Raw genomic sequence first — 18,167 nt, 5'->3', positions numbered from 1 at the left:
TTTATGGCTAAGCCATAAAATAGTAGTTCCTGAAGCACTGGCACAGCATTAATTAGATGGGAATTATGGACACACTCATTACTGCAGCTTCATTACAGCCCAGGAATTGACTCCAGCAACGAGCATAGCAGGTTCTGCTGTGCCTGCACTCGTTTGCTGCCAGGTGTCCGCATGTTGAGGAAGTTATTTCCCGGGAGTGCTCACCACTGCTCTACGTGTACTTCCCACCAGCTTGAGGTGCAGCCAGGCTGATCACAGCAGACTGGACAATGTTCTGGGTCCATGTGGATGGTTTTGGGATGCACAGCCCTGTAGACCCAGCATGGGAGCTTTGAGCATGGCTGCGGACTGATCTCGCAGGAGGTAATCCCTCTTTCCGTCCTCTTTCTCTCCTGCTCAGTGAGGAGAGTGAGGACCAGCTTTAGGGCCACCACTTGAAGATCCAGAGGTGTCCCAGCTTGGACCTGCTGGCCCATTGCTGCAGCCAAAAAAGGCTTCAAGAGCACTGGCCCCTCTGCAGAGGAGAATTTTAGAGGGATGAAAGTTCACTGGGGAATGTAGCAGCCATGAGTGGCCCCTCGTTCAGACACACTCCTGCTGTCCAGAGCATGCAGGTCTCCATCTGAGCTGGTCAACCAGAGACCTCTGCGATCTGCTGAGAGAAACAGACTCCATGAAAAAGTTATTTAGTTGCTCCCATGCAGGCACTTATGTAAGAGGAGGTGACTAATGTCCTCGTGTGCTGCTTTGTCACCATGGACCAGGACAAGAGCTTCAACTTCTCCTGGATCTGGAGAAGCAAAGCCTCCCGTGGAAGGTGGGAAGATACTTTTCTGCCTGTGTTACTGGCCACACAGGTTTGTGGAGGTGATGGCGTTACCTGTCAGCCAGCCTGAGCACTGCAGAGGGGTCAGACACTGTAGGTGTTTTCCAGGTTCTAGTTTCATAGACCACTCATGGCTGGTCTGTTTTCTGGGTCTGCGAGTTTTGTGCCTGCACAGCTTTGTCTTCAGAGCATCACGGCCAAATTTTAGGTGGGGCTCAGGAAAAAAACAAGCACCCAGGTCCTAGTCTGAGGCCAATCTCCATCCCCAGTGCTTCTCCCAGGCACCCTAAATTCGAAGCTCTCTGCTGTTCGGTGCCCCATTTGCTCTGCTCCGAGACCATCCTCCTCCTGTTCCCCACCTTTCCATGGCTGCATGGAGTCATTAATACATGTCAGACTCCTTCAACGTGAGGAGACAGGATGGAAACCCCCAGGTTGGGGAAGGCATTGCTCAGAGCCCTCCCGGCTTCCCTCTGCTCTCTCCTGCGGTGCTGCGCTCAGTTATTTCCAGCTGCGGCTTTTGGAAACCTTCGGTGCCTTTGCCACTTTTAGCTCTGGCAGCCCAGTAACTGCTCCTGGCAGGGCTGCTGCTCCTCGTTTTCTGGAAAAACCTTAAAATGCTCCAACGTGTCAGAATAACGGCCAGCTAAGGAAAAACAAAAAAACAGAAAAACAAACCCCAGTCTTTTTCCAATCAAGCTGCAGTGTTGTTTTTTTTCTTCAAGAAAATATATCTACTTTTTTCCTGGATCAGCCTGGCCCCTGCAAATGCACTCTCCATTGTGCCGAGCTCCTAAAATAACTGCGGTTGTTAATGGAAATAAAGCCCTGGGAGAACCACTCATTCCCATCTCACCATCCCACCCGCCTGACGCGCTGCAGGCCCCCGCGCCGGGTTACAAATCCTCGCTGTGGCAGTTCCTGTGCGCTTCAACTCGCAGCATCGTTTTGTGGGTTCCTCTGTGTGCCCCAGCAGCGTTTAACCTCTTCATCTGCGGGGTTGGGAGCACGGCAGTGCCTGAGCCCGTGCCAGGGTGTTACGTATCCCAGGGGCTACACTCGGGTGTGGGGTGTTTGCTGAGCTCCAACCCATCCTACCAAGTGCAGTACAGGGAAATACAGCCCTTGGTTAAGGCAGCGATGCCCAGACTAATTTGTTTGGACATGGGAGTGCTGAATATCTGCATGTCCCAGGTCAGGAGAACGAACAGTCACAGCACTCATTCATCTGTTTGAAATCCCTCGAATAGTTGGTTGTTGTTTTTTTTTTAAAATCACTTTTCACAAATCTTTTCCTGACCTCCTGCTGTCTCCACAAAGAGGTGACCCGGCTGGGAGGGGGCACGCACCCACCACTGGCTGTTGAAGCAGGGGCAGCTCCGGAGGGCAGAACCAAGGCTGGTGGCTCTGGAGGTTGGGTCTGCAGTGCAGGTACCAGGATTCGTGCTGATACCTCCCCGAGAGAGGAGGGAAGAGGAACGTGAGAGTCACCCCCCTGATGGATGGCGAAAGCACCCTTCTGCCTTGCACTGCCCCTCCTGGGAAATGCCCTTTTCCCGGTGGCACAGGTCTGCAGCCCGTTTTCTGGGGATGTGTCCCATGAGCAAAGCTTTGTTCTGCTTTGCTGCTCCATCCGAGCACCGCTCCGAGCACGGCTCGCTGCATGGATCCACCCCAGAGGGCTGGGGGGGTCGTGCCCACCCCTGCCTGGGGCATTTTGGGGGCTTTCAGGGGCTTTCCCACGGAGCCGTGGCCTCGTCCCACAGCGGCAGCGAGTGTGTGCGGGCTCTGCTCTCACCCCAGCTCCTGACCTTGTGGGACCCCCCAAGCGCTGAGCAGGTGATGGCTCAAGCTCTGACCCTCTGCTCCAGGGGTGGCCCTGTCGCCTGCTCTTGCACAGGCACAGGTATGTTTACGGCGGGGCTATTTTAGGCTCCTTTTTCAATAAAATACAGAAATCCTGTGAAAATGCAAAGGCTGGCCTCTGCCAGACTCCCTGGGGAGGCTGCCCTGCTTTGGGACTGCAGCAGCTCTGGGGCACAGCTCTGAATTCCCATGAAACAAGTGAGCTCTGCCAGGGCTTTTGCAACCAGACCCGGCTGCTGTCAGCAGCGCTGGGAGCCGGGCCGGTCCCGGCTGACATCAGTCGCAGAGGGCTGGCACGTTTCACCGCATTTCTCCCTCCTACTCCCACATCCTTATAGGTGCTTGTTCTTCATCCCGGCTCGGCTTGTCCTGTCCTCCATCCCACAGCCTCCCTGCCCCGTGAGATGGGAGGGCAGCTCGACATGGTGCAAGCTTTGGGGGAAGCATGGTCCATGGGTGGAGGGGTTGGGGTCATGCATTGTCCCCTCCCCAGTCCTCGAAAGGCAGGGGTGCAGCTCCTCAGAGCATTAAATCGCTGAGTTTTCTGCAGGGGCTGGTTTTGTTTTATTTTGAGGGTTTATGGGTCACCTTTTCCACCACTTTCTGCTAACCCAGGTGACTGAGAACCCATCATGTGGGCAGGAACGGACATACCTGCTCTAAATGCTGGAGAAACTCACAAAAGTGCTGGGAGGTTGCATGGAGAGACGTGGCTTTGTCCCAAGCTGACCAAGGTACGTACGAATGTGATGTGTTGTCACGTTGGGTTTTGACTCCTGAGTGAGGTGAAAGCCAAGGACAGACCTGCCCGCAGGCTGAGCTGTGGCACGTGCCACCATCCTGCTCCACGGACACCAGCAGGGTCTTCACACCTTGCCCTGGAGCGGTGGGGCTGGCCCTTTCGTGGTGGACCGGTGTGATGTTTGGAAGTTCTCAAGCCTGAGTCACTTGGACCGAGAGGTCTCATCATGGCCAGTGCTGAGGCCTTGAACACATGTCCTCCGCGAGCAGGTTTTGTGCAGGCCACCCATGTCTTTTCTTGTTCTCCAGCCAAGGTCTTTGGGAGAACAAGGCGTGTGGCCAAGGGCCAGAGCTGCTCCTGGGGCGCGCATGGCCAAGGGCTGGAGGGCTCGCTGCGGACTCGTAGGAGAAGTTTCTGGTGATTTCACTTCTCTGACAGTTGTATTTCTCAATGTAAGGGGTAGAAAAACCAGCTGTGGAGAGAGCAGGGGTGTCTGTTTTAAGCACAGCTGCCCCCCTTTTGAGGGTGGCCGCAGGGAGGAGGAGACCTGGGTGGTCATGTCACCCACGCAAGCCCAGCTGGTGCAAGGATGTGGCTCCCCTACCCCACCATTCATGCCCTGACACTTCTGAAGCAGTCATGGTCCTCCTGGGAGCAGTTTCTAGTTTGGGACTGGATCCAGTCTGTTGCAGCGTGTTTCTTAGAAATCGCCCCAGCTTCTGTTTTAGTCATTTCCCTGGCTGCGTTGCTCCTGCCTTCCAGCTCATCTCCTGCTGCCAGGGCTGTGTTCATTTCGCACACTCTCATTTCTGCAGTCCGTGATCGCTTCTGCTCCTGCAACGGCTGCGCCATGGGTTGGTGCATGGGTGGAGGAAAAAAACAGTGACGGGGCATGAGATGGGAATGCACGAGGGTAAAGGGCTGAACCTGCTGGGTCGCCTCCCATGCTTTTGTCCCCAGGTGACGAGGCTCCTCCTGGACAGGATTGAGGGTGATGTCACTCTAAATGCCCAAACCCTTCCCAGCCTTTGACCGTGCCCTTGGGGTGGCTGGCCTGCAGCAAGATTGCTCCAAAGGTGGATAAAAGCACAGGTCAATATTGGCGTGAGGTGTAGCTGCTATCACCCGGGGCTGGGCTGGGAAGGGAGTGGCAGTCCTATCAGGTCCTACATGGTGACACTGTGGGATGAGTCACAAGTGGCACAGTATGCCCAGGTTCATGGGAATCTGGTGATTCAGCTCCAGGAGCCTCTATTGCATTGCCTACTGCCACATGGCCCGGTGCTGCGACATGTAAGTGTCCCTTGACCTGCAGAAGACCTTCAGTGAAACCATGGCCAGACCAACATGGTGGTGCCTGCAGGATGGGCACCAGCCAGGGCTGAGGGCAAGGACTTGCACCAGGCTCCCAGCGAGGATGCTGATAACTCCCAGGTGGATCCTGTTGGAGGTCATCTCCTGACCACCCTTCAGTGGAAAACACTGATCTGGTGCTGTTTCTCCTTAAAATGATGGGCTATAAAGTTGGATGATGCAGCAGCTGAGACCTTGAGTGATTCTCAGCTCCTGAGCTTGCTGGTAGCCTAAATGAGGACACAGTGTCCTGGTGGGCCCATCCTGAATGGGGGTTTGCTGTGCTGGTGCCAGCACATCCTCCCAGGGCATGGCTGAGGGGAGCCTCTTTTGATCAGCACATTGGGGTGCTTGGTGGGATTTGGAAGATGAGATCTTCAACTGTTTGAGGAGGCTTTGTGGATCATGCACAGAACAGCACCTTGGCTGGTAGGTTGAAAGTAAAGGGGATGGGGCTTTCTCAGCTGTGTTTTGAACCACCGAGAGCCTGAGGGAGCCTTGTGGTTATGGCAGGGAGAGGTCAATTCTGGTCCCTGCTCCAGGGACTTCCAGCATCTTGTGTGCAGCCCTCACTAGAAAGTGTTTTGCAATGTGCTGGCCCAGCTCTGTGCATGGGGGTGCACTGCATGTCCTCCTCCATGGCCCTGTGCTCCAGGAGGATGTCCTGGTTTTGCAGGGATAAAATTTATAGAATCACTTTTCTGTTCCATGTTGTTTCAGTTTGTGGCCAGCTGTGGGATGGTGATCAAGGCCATGAGCAGTTAAATCCAGGGCAGCTGCCCCAGGCTGGCCCACAGGTGTGTGCTGTAACATTAACGTCACCTTCACTATAAATGGGAAAGCTGCTGGGGATGGGGGCTCTTGGCTCTGCTCTCCTCTCCCTCTCTTTTTCTCCTCTCTTCTCAATGGTTGTGATCTCTGGAGGGACTTGCCACCACTCTATGAGCTAAGTATAATTTTGTGTCTTTTGTATTAGCACCAATATTGGTTTTCTTATTTTATTAAATCTGTTCAAGTTTCAACCCACGAGTCTCCCTCCTTTTCCCAGTTCCCTTTCTCAGCTGGGGAGGGGTCTTGGGTGATAGAACAACTGGTGGTTGTTTAGTGCTGGGTGTGGGCTAACTGGAGACAGAGGAGCAGCTGAAAGGGGCCACTGCAGACAAGGGTGACTCTTACCCATTTGACCCAGTGGTGTTGGCAGGAGACAGTGCTGTGTGCTGCAAACGCCCCCTCCTCATGCTGGACCTGCACCAGACCTATCTGAGCAGTCTGAGGGTGCAGCCACTGCTGGGACCCACATGTGGTGTGATCCCATAGGTCCCTTTCCAAGCACCAGCGAAGCAGCAGGCGATGGCAGTGCTGTGGTGCAGACATGGCTCCAGAGCAATTCCCGCTCAGACCCATTATCCTGAGGGAGACCTGAGCCCATCTCTGGTGACAACCTGCTCCTACCACTGTCCCTCCATCTGCTCTCTCCTCCACCTTCCACTTGCTTCTGGAGGTGCTGCTGCCTCTGTCCTTTCCAATGCCTCTACTGCAGTCCATGGACTTCTTGTATCGCAGCCTGCTCCCGACCTGCTCCATTTCTCAGCTTTTTCTGGAAACACGAGCCAGGCTGCTGGCTTCCAGGGGGGTTTCTGCAGGGTGGAGACTTCATTACATCGTTTTCTCATATTCTGCTGAAAGTCTCAAAGCCTTTGGAGGTGAGGTTTGTGTTCGAACGTTACCAAAGCAGCTCCTGGCAGGCTGAGGAGCCTTGCTTGTCTGCAACCACATCTGTCTGACATCTGTTTCCAGGCAGTCTGTACCTGTGGGCTTAGTTTCTGCTGAAGCACGGGGCTCTGCTCTGTGGGGTCCCCTTCAGAGGGGCGGTACCTGGGTGGGAAGCCAACAAATGGCCCTTGCATTTGATTCCCTGTCTGCCTCAAGGGTTGGACCAGGCTCTGGAAAGTGAATTTATAGAAAAAGACTGAACTCAAGGTAACAAACCCAGGGACAGGCAGAGGGGGTGGACAGTGCTGGCTGGGTTCAAAGGCTGCCTGCAGCAGAGCTGCTGCTGCCCAGAAATTACACATGATCAGCTCAGTGACTTGTACCAGCTTTCTGGGTTTCCATGTCAATCCTTTCTTGGGACCTTAAAGCTCCCTTTGCAGCACTTTCCAAAAGAAATAACCTTGAGTTTTGCAGCTAAGCTCCAGCCAGGCACAAAATGAAAGTCACGCTTGGGCAAGAGGCCAGCACGAGGCTCCAGAGCATCCTCTGATGCTAACCCAGTGCATGCAGGGGAGGTGACTGGGAAACAGCCCTGGGAGTTTGGGTCTGTTTGTGGCTGGGACCTTGTGGGAAAGTTCCCTGTAGTTGCTTGACTCGCAGCAGTTTTCCAGAAGAGCTTGCGAGCAGCACATGCCATTGCACACATGCAGGGACCAAATAAAGACCGGTCCTGTGTCTGCAGGGGAGGAAACAGCCCCGTTCCTCTCGCTGTTTCAGTTCCCAACAGCGTGGAAGTGATTTAAAGCACATGCCATGAGCTGCCGAGGCAAACTGCTGTGGGAGCTGGCGGTTGGCCTGCTCCTGCACCCAGGCAGGGCTGCCTGTGCCTCGATGGGTGCCCATGCAAACCGTTGGGCAGAGTCTCTGTGTATGGGGCAAGGTGGCCCTCGTTGCCCCATGGCAGGGCCTGCAAGTGGGCTGCCAGGGTGGGACTGGCATTGCTCAGCTTCGCTTGTCTCGTGCAAATAGTCCTCTCCGGTGGCCCCACCACTCTGGGCTGTCTTCTCAGGACTGCAGTGGCCAGGCTGGTTGTACGGTGAGATATGCCTCCACCCTGGGAGACGGAGCTGGTTCTTGGCTTGCCACAGCAAACAGGGATGTGTAATCCCTGTTGGGCAGGTGGGAAAATTGCTCTGGGCTGGATCTCTCTGTGCTGCATAACCCAGGAGGTCTGCAGGCAGGAGGAGGAGGGCTGAGCTGCCTGTCCTGCCTGCCCCATCCCACCTTGCTGGCGTTGCTCCAGAGAACTGTGCTGCTTGGTCAGGTTGGTTCCCTGGGGTATGGTTACCTTTCATGCTGGCTTTTAAAGAGCAACATTTCTGGTGGTGAGCAGGTCTTCAGCTATGTCAACATGCCCTGGACTGCAAATTGGATTTACTGTGAGGGGTGCGGAGGAAAGGACTTCTAACAATGGCTCCTGGGGAGGAACAAACATGTTATCCACAGTCACTTTTGGAGGAGGATTCCTCAAGTACTTCACAAGGGTGGAAATTTTCTAATAGCTATGTTTCAAAGAGGTGCTTGTATATTGTGTGGGTCTGTGTTTGAACTGGAGCAGGAGAACCACTGTGAAGGTTCTCCTTTGTTAAAAAATTATAATTTTAACATCAGAAACTCAAGGGATGAGGAAAAAAACATTACCCTCAATTTCTTTGGGCTTCATCCCAGCTCATGAGGATTCACTGGAACCAGCCAGGACAATTAATTCTGCATTTCTCCTGAACACACTGGATGTTCCCTTCTTCTGCAGAAACTGCAGAAGATAAGAGCCGTGACCTGGCATCGGCTTTGGGAGCTGAGGAATTTTTAACCTCATTTTCTGATAAGAGCTCTGACAAAGCCTTCCCCGGGATGGTTTAAAATGGTCTGTTTTCATGGGTACTATGCAAGGTCAAGTTGTTTAGCAAGGACAACCCCACACTTACGCTGAACAGACCGAAATATCGATGGGAAACAAAGCCATGGCATTGCAGATCCTGCAACCCATGGCAGGGAACGGGCTCCCTTCTTGCAGTTTAAGCAATATGCAGGTCCTGCTCACCCAGGAGAAGCAGAGAAAAGGAGGGGTGCTGGGAGATACAAAACTGCTGAATGAAACATGCACATTGTCCTTCTTCAAGGGGAACAGAAGGGTGGTGTCACCTACCCTGGCCAACAGAAATTGGCTGCCATGTGTCTGGAGTAGAGCAATATTTGCTGGCTCTGGGTTTGATTAGAACCTGGAAACTGCAGAGTAACGGTAATTTGTCCCCAAAATTTTGTGAACAAATCCAGCAATTGCATCTTCACAAGAGGAACAATCCTATTCCCCTGAGCAGGGTGAGGAATGGGGAGTTATCTGGCTGAGCAGAGCTGGCTGCATGCCATCTGCTGCAGGTCAATAACCCAATTTCCAGCTCCAGCCCCCCCATACATGCTGCATCAGTGCTAGCGTGACTCAGCTCAGGCCAGCAAACTGACTCGATTACTTTTTCCTTAAAACAGCCTCTCCAAAGATGCCCTTTCTGCACACAGCTCTGTCGCAGCACTGAGCTGACCGCTCCGTGCTCTCTCTTCTGGCTTTCTTGGGGCAGACGGCTTGTGCAGAGCAGTGCAGTGACCCCAGTGTCAGGACAAGTCATGTGCTCCAGGCATACGCTGAGTGGTAAGAGATGCCTGGGCTGGATGTCAGGGGAAAATCCTTCCTGCTGCAAGATGCTGAAGGGAGAAGCCAGAGCAGGCAGGAACAGCAGGACATGCCAGGGTCATGCATCACCCCCTGTGCTGTGTTACCATTGAAAGGTGTTCATAGAATCATAGAATGGTTTGGGTTGGAAGGGACCTTACAGACCGTCCAGTTCCAACTCCCCTGCCGTGGGCAGGGACACCTTCCATTAGACCAGGTTGCTCCAAGCCCCATCCAACCTGGCCTTGAACACTGCCAGGGAGGGGGCAGCCACAGCTTCTCTGGGCAACCTGGGCCAGGGTCTCACCACTCTCACAGCAAAGAATTTCTTCCTCATATCTCATCTCAATCTCCCCTCTTTCAGTTTAAAACCGTTCCCCCTCGTCCTATCACTCCATGCCCTTGTAAAAAGTCCCTCTCCAGCTTTCCTGGAGGCCTCTTCAGGTACTGGAAGGTGCTAGAAGGTCTCCCTGGAGCCCTCTCTTCTCCAGGCTGAACAGGCCCAACTCTCTCAGCCTGTCTCCAGAGCAGAGGGGCTCCAGCCCTCTGAGCATCTTTGTGGCCTCCTCTGGACTCGCTCCAACAGCTCCATGTCCTTCTTAAACTGGTTACATGTTCCAGCAGCTAGGCCTGTTGCATCCTGGAAAGTGTGGTTTCCACCCATTTGTACCTGCCCATCCACCTGAAAATGGTCTTTGCATCTCCAGAGGACTGTCCACTTGGTGGGAACTTATGCAGAAGAGGACAGGGAGTCACACCCCCGCCACTTCCAAAGCCCTTGGTGTGTTTGTTAAAGGGGCAAGAGGAGAATATATGTGCCTTGACCTGCTAAACAAACAAGCGCCCACATGAGGGGCTACAAAGACTGGGTCCCACCCTGCTGTGTGCTGGCTGGTGACAACTGCAAGGAGCAAAATGGAGCAGAACAGCTGGGTCCCCAGGAGCAGTCCTGTGAGGGCTGCAAAAGGGGCTTTGGCACTGGCAGCGCTTTCTGCTGCGCACAGGCTGCTTATTTAGGAGCTGATCCAGCAAAACACTTGAGCACAGAGGTATCATTGAGTTCAGAGGGACTGCTCACCTCCTTAAAGGAGGTGCTTGTGTGTTTGAGGCTACAGACTGTGTAAGTTTGTGGGATCGGGGGCTTAGGATGTAACACAGACTGCAGGATACTGAAATGCTTCAGGGTTGAGATCACTGTTGGCCCCGTGACATGACTGCGGAAGATTTATTGAGGTTTATCTTCATTGCTGCAGAAAAATGAGTGGTGTGTTTGGGCCAGAAAGCAAAAATCAGGCTCTTGGAAAAGCAACACAAAATGTTTCCAAAGCTGCCGTGTGCTTTAAGGAAGAGTTTCCCATGCAATGCTCCTGCAATAAAGACCCAGCTGTGCAGCTGGGGAGTGGGTGGGCAGCACCACAGGAGCAGTGTCTGGAGTCAGGGCTGCCCAGAGGGGCAGAGGCTGTCTCTGATGTGCTGCTTCTCTGGGGGTTGCTGTGGGGCATGGAGGCCTGGTGAGACCCTTTCTCTGCAGAGGAGGGGCCAGGAGACCCCATCGGAGGCTGCCCTGGGATGGGGGAGTCACACTTGACCTCCCAGATTGCTATGAAGAGTTCATGTCTTGCCCTTCTAGGGAATGGACCTGGGCAGAGCATCACCAGCACCATGTCCTGGGCAACCTCTGCCCTCCAATGCCAGGGTTCAGAGCAGCTCAGAGGCTTTTGGCCATGTGAAGTGATGGCCTTAAATTATATGCAGTGTTGAAGGTCAGATTGGATGGGGCTTTGACTAACCTGGTCTAGTGGAAGGTGTCCCTGCCCATAGCAGGGGGGTTGGAACTAGATGATCTTTAAGGTCCCTTCCAATCCAAACCATTCTATGAAACAGCATAAAGGAACAGTTGGGAAAATCTGGTGAGAGTGGGGGAGCAAGGAGAGTGGCCCACAGGGCTTTAGTTGATGGAAGGCCACAACTGTCGTGTGCTCTATTTGCAGGCTGCTCCTTGGACTTGGAGAAGGGGTGAAGGGCACCTCTGAGACCTGCTTGGGCATGTCTGATGCTGACCTGGTTCTTTGTTCTCCCTCCGGCTGTGGGGCAGAACTAGCACAGCCTCCTCCTCCATTGGTCCTGGGAGGGCTTGAGGGCTGGTGGTGAGGTAGAACTGCTGGTGAGGAAATGCTGGACCTCATGCTGGGAGGCTCTCTGGGGAGTGGAGAGGTCCCCGAGGTTGGGGTGCTATGGTGGATGGAGGATATGGTTACAATGAGGGTGGCTCTGAGTGTCCTACATGGCCACTTTGGCCTCCAAGGGCCCATCCTGCATCTGAGCAGCAGAAAAAGCCTCTGGAAGGCACAAATGTTTTGTCTGAGTGCTCTGGGGTAGCCAACCAAAATGGAGTGGCTGATGCAGCCTGCTTGGCTGGAGGCTGTTCCTGCCGTGTGGCTTGGTTTCCTTGGGCTGTCCTCCCCATCTGCAGGGAGCTCTGAACAACCCCCAGAACATGAGACCCCCCCACCCCAGAAGCTGCTGAACACTGGGCTCTGAGGAGAGCCCGTGCTGATCCCAGCCCCTTTTGGTGGCCCTCTGGTAGAGCCCTGCGGTGCCTGTCTATGCCTACCCTCTGCTCTGCACCGTCTGGGCCTTTTGCAAGGGAAACATTTGGTGAGCACTCTCAGGGGAGCTGAAATGGGCTGCTGAGGGGCGGTCTGTCCCCCAGAGCCGAAGGGGCAAAGGCGGCTCTTCTCCATAGACATGCCGCCCTGGGCCCGACATCCTTAGCAAACATCTGGAGATGCTCTTGAAGTGTGGTCTGCTGCTTCTGCGTGTCTGAGCGCTGTGCTAATGCCCTTCGCTGCTCTTGTGTCTCCTTCCTTCTTGCTCCAGGGCGTATTTTTAGCACGGAGCTGCATCTGGTCCGGCTGCGGCTCTCCTTGTGAGTCCTTCAGCACTGATAAGGAAGCAGGGAGGAAACAATCGTGGCCTCAGTTATTTTTGGCTTATGAGAAGATCCTTATTAACAGCATGACTTTTTAATAAACAAAATACCCCTTCATTCAAGGCGCAGGGGAAACAATCGGTCCATTTATCCCCTGCGCTAACGAGGCTGCAGAAAAGGACCTAATGGGAGCTCAGTTGATGAAGCAGACAAGGGGCTGCAGAACAACAGAGCTATTCTGGGAAGGGCAGGAAAGGCTGCCGGGACGGGAGGCTGAGTTTCCCGTGGTCTGTTCCCATCCGCCGGTGCCACCTCCCTGGCCAGCTGGGAGAGGGCAGAGCTGTGGATGCCTGTGGGTTGGAGCCCACCCACCCTACGCTGTCTGATTTGTTGCTTTAAGTGGTTTGGGGGATGTACGGCCCCTCTGGGTCTCATCCCCACCCTGGCAGAATGTGAGCTGGGGGCTGGGGCCACCAGCGCTGCTGCTGCTGGCTGTGTGGGTCTGCAGGGATCTCCCTGCACTGGGGGGTCTCAGCCATCCCATGCTTTGTTCAGGGCTGGCTGTTGGCATGGAGAGCCCCTTAGAGTCTCGTGCCTGTGCTCACAGACCCAGTCCCCCCAGTACACCTCGGACTGGGAATGACTGACCTGTCCATGGGATCAACCAGAGCCTGCCTCTGACTCTGCAGCTATGCCCTGGCTTGGCTGGACTTCACTGCCTGCCCCTGTGTCTAGACACGTGTCCCTTGGGATGTCTTGCAGCAACCTGTGGTGGGAGGCAAAAGGACTCAAAAGGCAGGAAGGGCCCAACTCCCGTGCCTGATGCTGAGCCAGAAGTGAGGGGACGGTGCTTTTTTGGAGGCTGCTGAGCACAAACAGCCCCTCCGCTGTCCCACAAGTGCTGCAGGAGGTGCAGGCACCCTGGACCTGACTGGTGGGACCTGGCAGGGCTTTCTTGGTCCCTCTAAAACAAGGGTCCCACCATGTCTGTGCTGGAGGGCTGGAATCGGCAGCCCCTCGGGCTCTCCCTTTCTTGCCACTGATTCCCTGAGCAGAGCTCTGCAGCATGGTGCACAGGGCATGGTGGCACGGGCGCTGGCAAAGGGAGCTGGGGGTGCCCTCTGGTGACATCTGGAGTGAGGTGTGGGAGCTGTGGCTGCAATGCCAGCTGGTGGTGATGATGTGACTGGAGGGGTGGCAGGTTGGCTCTGCAGCTCGCTGCTGTCTGGGACTTGATCTGTGATTTCAGACGGGTATGCATGCACTGGTTGGAACCCTCATGGGCTGGCACAGTGGGGAGAGAAGCGGTCCCCATGCCTCCCAAAGGGCTTAGAGGACAGACCCATTTCTTCACTGAGCCCTCCTGCCAGGCAGGTCTGCACCATCTCATGTTGGCTTCTGTAGCCCTCCCGTAGGGCAGCAGAGCCCTTCCTCTCATGCAGCACTGCAGAGGTGCCCCCGGGATGTGATTTGGGGAGATCTAGGCTCTGCAGTAAGAGGAGCCAAAGGAGACTGGGCGGCTGCTGTGGGCAGCACAGGGACATTGGCCAGGAAAGGGCTGATGGGGACAAGACCTCCTGTGCCACTGCCTCCCATGGGAGGCTGTTCAGCTCCCACACTTGTCAAGAGTGCAGCCATGTTCAGGGCACGCAAAATCACTGTATCGCTGTGCTTGCCTGCCTTGGCTATCTGGAGATGTTAGGATACCCTGTGGTTTTCTGTTCTGTGCTCCACAAGGGAGGCTGGCTCACTGGGAACAGCTCCCGAAGGAAACACAAGATGAGAACATCTGATAAATACGTTTAATGGTGAGGAACAGCAGTCAGCAGTTCTGGGACCAGGCTGCGTGGTCCTTGTTAACGTCCTCAGGAGATGCCCTTTTTGGGGGTCTCTGCTCCCAGCATCAGGCTCAGATCTCCACTGAGTTGCTCAACTGTTTTCTGTGCAGTTGGACGGTGTTAAAAGAGGAATAAAGTCTCCTCTGGAGAGGTATGGCGGGCTTATTTATAAACATTGTCAAGTGCTCTGAGCTCTGCAGATGAAAGGGGCTATTAAAGTGCAAAGCGTAGTCTTCTCGTGGATGCATTAATTGTTTGTCTGATACACAGCTCAATTTACCCTCCTAGTGAACTTTCCAACTCATTGTGATTGCTCTGACAGCTGATCATTGCAGTCAGAAAGACGTACAACCTTCTGCAGCAGTAATGACACACTGCAGCAACCAGCCTCTTCCTTGCAATCTCAGTTCAGTGGCTGTGTCCAGAGAGATGGCTGTGTTTGGTGGGAAAGGGTGCTCCTTGGAACAAGAAAGGCAGCCAGACAGGATGATAAAAACAGGTTTTTCTTGTATACATGTCAGAAATGGGATGGTGGCGTCTTTGGGCTGCATGGGCTCATGGTCATGTTATCTGACTTGACATAGGCTTGGCATCTTTGCCAGAGGAACAGGTAGACCCCCAGCCTCACAGACAAGACCCATGGCAGTGCAGGACCACCTCTCAGGAGTCCTTAGCTGTGTTGTCCAATTTCTTCATGCATTTTCCATGTGCTAGGAGAGGGCAACAGAGAATTCAAGTAGGGCCCAAATTGTTATCTGTTTGCATCTGCTTAGTCCTGTGCTATTCTGGGAGTCTTAGATGTGGTTAGGGTTCTGGAGGAGGTGGGGAGAGCTGGCAGGCAGACAAGCATGGCTGGAGCTCTGGGGGTGTAGTTTCCAATCAAGTCATCTCCCACAAGCTGGGTAAACATCCTTTGATTCGAGCAATGCTCCAGCAGACAAAGAGATCCTGTCATTGTGCTGTAGCGGTTCAGCAGGTCCCAGCATCATCGTGCCGTTGTTCAAGTTCCAGCTCAACCCAAATCTGACCTTCCCAGTACAATCCACAAAAATAATCCAATATACTCAAAGCTGCTAGGTTAGCTCTGAAGGGGAGGGAGGTTTTTCTTGTTTTTCTCCCAAAAGGGTAATGAATGGGACAATGGCTTTCAGAAACGTGGCTGGTGGTGCGAGGGGGCTGAGGTCAAAGGGATGGGAGACCGCAGCCCCACAGCACAAGTCTCGTGGCCACCCATCCCTGGAAGAGCAGATGTTTCCCATCAGAGAGTTGGGATGGTGGCTCGGGTGCTCCTGTGTTTCTCCAGGACAGTCTTTCCTCCTGGTCCTGGCTCCAGTGTCCCCTGTCTGAAGGGTGCTGGGTGGGACCTGGGCAAAGCCTGAGTTGTCCCCCACTCTGGGGCTCTGATTTTGACTGGCTGAGCCCCTGCCAAGAGATTCCTGGGTCAGTGCTGATGGCCAGGCTGCCCAGAGCTACCCCCTGGCTTTTGTAAGGTGACCCATGGCCATCAGGGCAAGGACAACTTGTATTTCCTGTGGTTTGCCTTCAGCTGGGGATATTTATGCTTGAACATGCCCTTGTACCAGACTGTTTCACCCTGTGGATGAAACAGTCCCGTGTTCCTTCTCCCTCAGCTCCCACTCTGTTGGCTGACCTTCAGCCCCAGCTGAGGAGGAAGCTGTGCAGTGTAACGCAAAATACCAGATGGGAAATAAAACTGGGATAGGAAAAATACCACTGCTCTGTCCTTGGGGGAGCACGGTAACACACTCCTTCCTCTGAATCCCTGGCAAGAGGCTACCTCTGCAGAAAGGGAAATGTACTGTACATCCATGTCCAGGGTGAGACCTGGGGTGATGATACAGCTACTGGAGATCAAACATCTGCAGTTAGGGCTAATACCTCAGGCATCGCTTCCCATGTGTGAGGTGAACACCCTTACAGGACAGGGTCTTGCCTGGGATCCAAATGACCCATCATCTGCTCCTCCTGCAGCTTCCAGGCTTGAGGATTTCTAGGCCAGGAGGTGGTTGCACAGGCTGGGCTCTTGCATGGTGAGGCTTCAGTAACTGCTCCCTTGCAGCAGCTAGGGCCTGTCTGTCACAAAGACCCCAGTGCTACAGCTCCAGATGACCACGCTGCATCTTGGTCACTTTAGGTGCTGTCCTTGGGTATGATCATCTGGGGAGCTGTACCCAGGCCAGGGCTTAGCTTGTGGGGCTAATTCTGGGGCTTGGCACAGGGTTCATGCACATAAACATTGGCATCTAGTGCCTTCAGAGATGACCTGGGCTGTCCTACCTGACTTCCATCTTCAGATCAGAACTGCAGGAGCCCTGGGCTGGGTCGTGGGTGCTTTAGCTACCTTAATGTGTCTGAAACAGCACTGGACGCCTGTGTTCAAGCATTTGACTCACACCCCAGATTGCTGGACTGGGTGTTCTGCATGTAGAGAGTCTGTGGTTTGACAACAGAGAAAGCTGGAGAGGTTGTAACCAAGGTAGCTCAGAGTCTGTACGGTATCAGCAAGGTTGTTTGGCCTCTCCAGTTTGTCCTGTCTCAGACAGGAGAGGAAGGGCAATAAACAGGAGACAGGAGAGGATGGGCAATAAACTTAAAACAAAGGAGAGGAAATATTTCTTCACTCAGCGTGCGCACAGCCTGAGGAATTTACTGCAGAGGGCAGCCGGTGATGGATGCTGTCTTTGGGTTGGAAAAGAGATTGAAGCCTTTAACGCTGTATTTCTGGTCCCACAGACTCCCAGAGGGTTAATGTGTCTCCTGGCCACCTCTGGGGAAGAGACTGTCTCTGGGATCCCCACGGCACGTGATGACCAGATGGGGAGCAAAGCATCATTTCTCTGCAGAGTGACACGTCAGCTGGTGTCACAGCATCCCTCCAAGGCGGGGTTAAGGGTCAGAGGCTCTCACCCCTGTGTCTCCAGACAGTGGGAGATTGCTGTCACGGCTGGTCTCAGGACAGCGTCATAGGAGCCTTCCGGATTAGTCCCGTTTCCAAGAGTGCACAAAGGATGGTTGCTGAGTTACGGGGTTTTTATGAAAGGTGGGGAGCCAAAGTGGGGAAGGGTCTGAGATGGAGCATGAACATGGTCACTCAGGTGGAGACAATTTTAGCAGCAATATGCTTCTGCCCATTCATGGATCCCATGCGTCATGAAGGCAAGTCTTCCTCTGCCATCACAAACCAACTACGGCACCTCTGATGAGAGATCAAGCTGGGACTGCCATGCGACAGCTTGTCCTCACACTGGTGCTGCTTCCTCCACTTAAAAAAGGAGGCATAATGCAGGCAAAGGCATGAATGCCAGGGATTCCCTCAGGTACTTCAGTATCCATAAAACATTAACACTGTTATCCCTGCCTTCCTTGTCAGGGTATTTTGGATCCAGGTTTGCTCAGCCCCGAATGTGCATCTCTCTCAACCATGCTCAGAGCTGGGTTTCTAAGGATAAAACTTCTAATGGGTGGAGAAAGCCCCTGTCGTATGTCTCCCTTCGCTTACTGCTGCTCTGCCAATTAAAACTAAATGAAAACCATAATGCCACAAAATCTGGGAAACATCCAGAAGAGGAATTATGAAATCATTTCCTCTTGATGTAAGTAAATGATCAATCTCTCTCAGTTGAAACTACTTGTAATTTTTCTATAATTACACTGCTTTTCATGACGCTAACTAATGATCCACAGCGTATATCCTGCCATGACTCTGACTTATTATTGCTTTTGATATGAAATCTTTTCTATTTCTTTTGAAAATGAATAAGTATAATTCTCTGGTTGGTTTGATACGCAGATTCTAAATGTTTGTGTATTTCGACAGCGGTACTTTGTTTTTCCTAAACTTTATATCATTGAAAATCATGTTTCCCCTCATATACAGCCCCTGACTCTGCATTCTACACAGAGATGGGCACTTCTGACTTATTTCTTCCCCAGTGACTGGCCCAGAACATGTCTAGCAGCTACTGATAAAGCTGAAATAATAAACACCTAAACTAGTTATTATGTGATAGTGCCAAGGAAGTTTGCATAAGAACAGCAGTAACACACCAGGACTCCAGAGTCAACCCCTGGTTTCTGGGGAGGTTATTTCCACAAAATTATTGGGCAGCAAGTTGTAGAGGAAAAGACAAGTGTCTCAGAGATGAGCATCT

The sequence above is a fragment of the Nyctibius grandis genome, chromosome 16 (assembly GCF_013368605.1).
Source record: "Nyctibius grandis isolate bNycGra1 chromosome 16, bNycGra1.pri, whole genome shotgun sequence".
Taxonomy (NCBI): Eukaryota; Metazoa; Chordata; class Aves; order Nyctibiiformes; family Nyctibiidae; genus Nyctibius; species Nyctibius grandis.
This window is presented reverse-complemented; position numbering follows the sequence as displayed.